Source organism: Lepidochelys kempii, chromosome 3 (assembly GCF_965140285.1).
Source record: "Lepidochelys kempii isolate rLepKem1 chromosome 3, rLepKem1.hap1, whole genome shotgun sequence".
NCBI classification, from domain to species: domain Eukaryota; kingdom Metazoa; phylum Chordata; order Testudines; family Cheloniidae; genus Lepidochelys; species Lepidochelys kempii.
In genome coordinates this window covers 12,614,717-12,621,831 of record NC_136382.1, presented here as the reverse complement: position 1 = coordinate 12,621,831, position 7,115 = coordinate 12,614,717, and positions in this window count along the sequence as shown.

The window sequence follows — 7,115 nt, the reverse complement described above, 5'->3', positions numbered from 1 at the left end:
GATTCAGCAAAGCACTTAAGTGTGTGCTTAAAGTTAAGCACGGGAGAGTAGTGCTCTTGACGGTCAATGGGACTAATCACATGCTTAAAATTAAATACATGCTTAAGTGCTTTGCTGAGTTAAGGTCAGAACTCCTGATCATTGTTCCTCCTGGCTATAGCCATCTGGTCACCTACAACTACACACTGTTTTCCAGCGAGCTCGTAAACCCTGGGAGGAAAGTTTGACTTATACAGGTTGTCTCCAGGAATCTGAGATGGGAATATTTCCTCCTTCTACTACAGAGTTTTTTTATTTTTTTTGGCCCTTCATATATAACAACATGTGAGTCTGTTTGCGCCCACTGGCTACTGCACTGTGTTTGCATTTCCTTCCACCAGATGGCAAGATTTCCTCACCCTCAGCAGCAGAAAGCATGCTTCTTCATGCCACGAATGCAGTATCTGCATAACTGCCCTCCCCCCAGATCCTACAATAAAGAGGAAACTATTTAAACAGAAAAAACAACAACTTCCAAATGATCTAAGGGGGAAAAAAAAGATTGAATTTGAGTCGGTATCAACTCCGTGCAGTGTGGATACTTCTTATTTAACAGATGTATTCCAGTGCAGGGGATTCCTTTCTTTAAAGTGTTATCCGTCATGGAAGTTACAAAGTCAAGCTTTTAAATGGGCAGTTTAGGCTCAAATCTTAAATGTTTGAAAAATACAAAATTGAGGGGATGGGAAATTTACAAAACAGAATAAAGGATTTAAAAAAAATCGATGATAGGGATTTTTGGGATGCAGAGAGGAGAGATTGTTTTTTATTTATACATCTCAGTGATATTAGAAACAGCTGCATGAAAACCTGAAACTGACTGTAAATAGAAAAAAAGTGGACTTGACTAACCCAGCCCAAACTGAGTGAAGTGCAAAGAGTGAAACAACATCAAGGGGGAAAATTACAGTGAGGTTTAAAGTTTGGGTTTTTTTTAATATCTTCTGGCATTATTAATAGGAGTGGGGAAGATTTTATTGAATGCATAACTTTTCACCTGGGGCACCCAGATACTGCAGTAATGAGCATCCGCCGTGACTCAAAAGTGTTATCTGGTCTTATTCCTGAAGCTTCTTGTTAACATGCATTAACTAGGCCAGGGGTTGGGAAATGGGTTTAAATTATGCTGGCTTCATTTTATTCTTTCCACAGCCAACTAGCCCGTTAAAGGAGAAAATTTCATTCCCTGTGTCCCAGCTGGACCAATGTCCATCACTGCCTGGAGCTCCCATTGACTTCAGTGAAAGTTGTGGATGTTCATTGCCTCTGAAAATCAGGCCATAAGTGTTTTAAACCTGAAGCTTACAACTCCAAAGCCCTTCCTTGTGGTCTTAAACAGTGTAGCCATCTCCAATGTCCAGGACCTCACAGCTCTTTGCTTTGTTCTGGCTGAGGTTGGATAAGACAGACTTTCTATCACTCTAATAGAAAATGCCCCTAGATGGAAATAAGAAAGCACTAAAAATCACTCCTTCCCATTACCTGGCTATCAGCTAGTAGGGATTTGCTCACAGAAGGGGAAACAAGGTCATGGTACATCACAGGGTGGCTGCTGTTAAATTAACCCCATGCAGCACCAGCCAATGGAACATAGTGAAGTAGCTCATGTGGGAAGCCTACTCACTCCTTTTGTGGCTTGAATGTTCACCAGGTCTGACCTCTTTGTAGTGTTACTCAGTAGCTGTGTGACTGGACGAGCTAGCGACTCCAATCAGGATCTGTGTCCCAGGGTGTTAGGCGCTGTACAAACACATTCTAAGTCCCTGCTCCAAAAAGCTTAAAATCTGAATAGACGAGAGAGACAAAGGAGGCATTACTATCCCCATTTTACAGATACAGTACTGAGGCACAGGAAGATTGATTGAGGACACAAAGGGTAGAGGCAGGAACTGACTCCAGCTGTCCGGAGTCCCAAGCCGGTGCCTTACCCACAGGACCATTTTTCCTCTTTTGTGCTTTACTGCAGTCATTAAATGGTTTTTCTGAACCATCCCACTCCTCCCAGAATACCTGATAGGAATGTTTTGGGAGCATGGGGCAAGAAGGGATTAACTGACTCACCACCAGGTGAGCACAGGTTCCAGCTCTGCGGCAGCTTTCCTATATGGCCGGGGGAAAGGCATTTACGCCCAGCTCCTCAAAGGTATTTGGGCTCCTAATTTTCATTGACATGAATGGAGGTAGGAGTCTAGATCTTGACTTGAGAATCTGGGCCTTTGTGTCTCACTTCCCCATCTGTACAATGGGATAATAGCATTACCCTGCCTCCCAGGGGTATGGTGAGGATAAATCCATTTGAGATTGTGAGGTGCTCACATGGGGATAAGTACATTAGCGTGATAGCTTAGGCCCAGCGGCTGGTTGTGCCTCTCTTTAATCTCCTCTCTTTCAGCACCAGTTGGCCTTGAATCTATCATTTTACTTTCCAAGCTCATCCGCCCCCTTTTTTATCTCACCACGGCTGGTTTCTTCTCTCTCTCCCACTCGAGGGCCAGGGTTGTGTCTCTCCCTGCCCGATCTCCATTTGCAGAACTCCGCGTCCCACTGCCCGCTCGCACGCTACAGCGTGGCCTTTGTTGTAGTTTTCTGATAAAGAAAGGCAGCAGGAAAATAATTCCCTTTGCTGACTGATCCACACCTCCGTTGTCTGTTGCTTCAAGGATTTGGGGATGGAGGAGTGCTTTCTTCACAACCATCTTCTTTGAAGGTCTCTCCACTCCCTTGTTACTGCATCTTTTTAAAGAAGATAAAAATTATGTGCAGAGGAAGGGAACAAACCTCAGGGTAAAATGTAAAGCTCACAGTTAAAATTCACCAGAGTCTGATCCCAGCTCCCTTTGAAGCCAATGAGAGTTTTGTCTGTAATAGGAACAGAACCAGGCCCGGTTTAGGAAATGTTAAGTCACAGTGGTCCAGCAGTCACTTACCCAGTGGCATATTATGATGTATACTTGCAACATAAACAACAGCTGTGTACAAGATAATGCAGCAAACCCATTGTTCCTGTGGCTGACAATGTGCTCCTGAATATCTCAATGAAGTGGTCAGTGTGTATCCATATTACTGCTGTAGAATGGCAATTGGAACTGCTCAGTGGTGTGTCATAGAGTCTGTAGTGCTAAAGGTGAATGGTGATTCTCCTGTGGCTCAGGTAGACCCTGTGATTTGAAAGCAGGAGGATCTGAGTGTTCTCAGAAAAGAAAGATGTCTCAGGCGAGAGAAGAGCAGTTGGAGGAGGAGAATAAAGGACGAGGGGGAAGGAGTGGGGGGCACATGGTAATGGTGGAAGGAGGAGAGACCAGAGCCCTTTTGTGCCCATTTAATGCTACCTTTAATTGTCCCAGGCCTAAATATCACGGTGATAGGTGCCTTTGAAATATTTGAGGAAGATGGACAGACAGATAGCTCCTGCTGCCGCCTTGATGTTGTGAAAAAAACGATGGTGCACAGTTCAGGGCCACCGACCTTCCAAGGAATTAAGGGACAATGGCATGAAAGATACAGGAGCCAGATTGTTTTTTAAAAGTCAACCTGCCATTCCCCTCCCCCCTGAATGTTTTATTTATGGTACAAAATCATACATAGCAGAAAATCCTTCCTTTCCGTCACAGTGTTTGATCTTTTGCTGTAACACAGGCCAGGGTGGGTTTTACAGCGAGAAGGACACTAGGCAGTAGATAAAGATACATGAAGTGCAGCTCAGTAAGAAGCATTTCTAAGTGTCTCTGCATTTTATTAGTTATTTGCACTATTAGAGCAATGGCGTGGGCCTTCTCAGGTTTTGCGGGCGGACCATTAAGGTGACCTTGTGTCCTTGAAAAACAGGAATGTCCCAGTCCTGTCCTAGTGTCCCTGTTATATTTTGTCTGGGTTTTCTAACCCTTTGCAGCCTAGCCACCTGCAGGAGCCATTAGCTGACTGCTATGGTGACACGGATGACAGGCAGGCTGTGGGCTTGTGCACTTCCCAGAACCTTGCCAGGCAGAACGGTTGCATGTTGTCACTTGGCCCTCCCCACCCTCACCCTCTGGAGGGGCTTTCCAGCCCTCTGGAGGGGCTTTCCCCACCAACCCCTGCCCCTCCAGAGGAGGCCCCAAGCCAGCCTGACCCCTCACTTTGTGTGTGTATGGGACATGGAAGGCTGTTACCCTAGATAACAAACCCCTCCTGGATGTACCCCCTTGGCCCTACCCACGCCACAGCTGTCTCTGTTTAAGAGCTGGCCACTCCTGCATAGATGCTGTTTGGGGATGAAGAGAGTGTGTGAAATGGGGGGGAGGTTCTGGAATGGCCCTCAGTATGGCCAGCCCCAAATGTTCAAAAATCATGAGTAGGGCCCTCCAATGCAGCCATCAAATTCAGGGTCTATTTTGGTCAATTTCATGGTCAGAGGATTTTAAAAATTGTAAATTTCATGATTTCAGCTATTTAAATCTGATATTTCACGGTTTTGTAATTGTAGGGATCCTGACCCAAAAAGGAGTTGTGTGTGTGTGTGTGTGGGGGGTGTGGGGTGTTGCGGTACTGCTACTCTTTCTTCTGCACAGTTGCTGGCCGTGGCGCTGCTTTCAGGGTAGCATGGTCTGGTATTGCCACCCTTAGTTCTGCGCTGCTGCTGGCAGGGTGCTGCCTTCAGAGCTGGGCGCCTGGCCAGCAGCCGCCGCTCTCTGGCCACCCAGCTCTGAAGGCAGCAGTGCAGAAGTAAGGATGGCAGTACTGTGACACCCCCCTCCTAAAATAACCTTGTAACTCCCTTTTGGGTCAGGAGCCCCAATTTGAGAAACGCTGGTGTCCCCCATGAAATCTGTATAGTACAGGGTAAAAGCACACAAAAGACCAGATTTCGAAGTGTGGGAGTCCAGATTTCACGGTCCGTGATGCATTTTTCATGGCTGTGGATTTGGTGGGGCCCTAATCATGAGTCAGGCTCACTAAAAATCATAAGATTATGTAAAAATATTAGATTTGGTGTTTTGATTTGCTTTCTGAGCCTTTAGGGTGCACTGGGCCCACATTTTGAAACTGTCTCTGCAGCCACACAGGCTAAAAATATGCCTTTTCTTTAAGAATGAAGGCTGAAATCATCACCTGTCCACTTGACTCTAGGAGTGGGGACTTTAAGGAAAACAATAATTATCATGAGACTCAAGACAAAGTCATGAGAGTTGGCAGCACTGGGTCCTGGTTTGGGAGGGATGGGTAGGGTGTCAACAGGACAGAGGCGCTGGCCAGCCCACAGTGTGTGGCTGCAATGCTGCCTGTGTAAGGGGACTGTTGCCCCCTTACTAAAACTTAGTGCGGGGTGGTGTTTGGTTGGACAACTCCCCGTACCAAAAGTAAGGGGAAGGGTCGATGGGAAACCAGGGACAATGCGGAGAGGCCAACGCTCCAGATCAGCCTGATTGACAGGGTGGGCAGGCTAATGAGGGAGTGAGGAGGCCAGGGGTCCCGTCCTGCGTGGGCTAGAGCTGCCTGCATGGGCCAGGGTTGTGCCGAGCTAAGGAGAGAGCAGGAACCTGGACTCACCTGGGGAACAGAGCCTCACCAGCCAAAGCCAGAGGGTCCAGAGAAGCAGCCTAGGGAGCAGATCTGTGCTGGGAGTAGAGCCACACCAGCCAGAGCCAGAGGGGCCAGAGAAGCAGCCCAGACAGCTGTGCTGGGAGCAGAGCTTCAGCAAACAGATCTAGAGGGGCCAGAGGAGCAGCCAGGGAGCTGCACCGGGGGTGGAGCAGCAGCAGTGATGGGGCTGGACCAGTCTGGCACCAGGTGCAGTGAGCAGTGGGGGGAAAACGAGGGAGGACCCTGGGCAGTGGGCCCCGCAGATGGAGACACCCCCAGCCAAGAGGCCTTGCAGGCCAAACCTGGAGGGGATCATAACCGCGACGGGGGGGAAGGGAGGGGAAAGCTGGGAAGAAGGACTCTCCCACCTAGAGCCTGAAGGTGCGTGGCCACCCCGAGAGCAAGTGTCCGACCCCACAGTATCCTTGCAGCACAGCCAGGGCCTGGAAGGGAGGCCTGGCACATCTGAGGAACAAACTATGAACTGCCCTTATGTTCCAGAGATGGCTGGGTGTGATATCCTCATGCCACAGAGCGGGGCGATGTGTTTTCCTTTAACCTTTCCCATTTTTCAAAAAATTGGTTGCTGTTTAATAAATTGTATTTGCTTGAACTATATGTAATGATCAGTGAGCCAGGGAAGCGTCCAGAGCGGAGAGAGCACCCAGGAGTGGGGACACCTTAGCCCCTGCCCTAAGTGACCACAACAAGGTTGGGGGTTCAGTCCCTCAAGAATCCTGGGCCCAGGCTTGTCGGGGTTACGAGGACCACACAGGAGAGTGGGAGTCCTCGAGGTCAGGCAGGCCTCTGGGTAAAGGAAGTGGCAGCGAGGACTCAGATCCTTTTACTAGCCCATTTCACCGGGGTTGTGTATAAGCCAGGAAAGTGCCTCATAACAGTGGAACTATCCCCCGCTCCTGACTCCGCTTACTCCTGGGTAGCATGACCTCCCCCACAGCTTGGCAGGTGGCGGGGACCTGGTGCACACTCCCAGTGGGGCAGAGGGCTGGCCGGCCCAGGGTGTGTGACCCCCCGCCAGCCCAGCAGGTGGAAGGGGCACGGGACCCCCAGCCCAGCAGGTGGAAGGGGCCCTAGCGTGGGGGCAGGGACCCCCAGCCCAGCAGGTGGAAGGGGCCCTAGCGTGGGGGCAGGGACCCCCAGCCCAGCAGGTGGAAGGGGCCCTGGCAGGGGGGCAAGGACCCCCAGCCCAGCAGGTGGAAGGGGCCCTGGCAGGGGGGCAGGGACCCCCAGCCCAGCAGGTGGAAGGGGCCCTGGCAGGGGGGCAGGGGACCCCCAGCCCAGCAGGTGGAAGGGGCCCTGGCAGGGGGGCAGGGGACCCCCAGCCCAGCAGGTGGAAGGGGCCCTGGCAGGGGGGCAGGGACCCCCAGCCCAGCAGGTGGAAGGGGCCCTGGCAGGGGGGCAGGGACCCCCAGCCCAGCAGGTGGAAGGGGCCCTGGCAGGGGGGCAGGGGACCCCCAGCCCAGCAGGTGGAAGGGGCCCTGGCAGGGGGGCAGGGA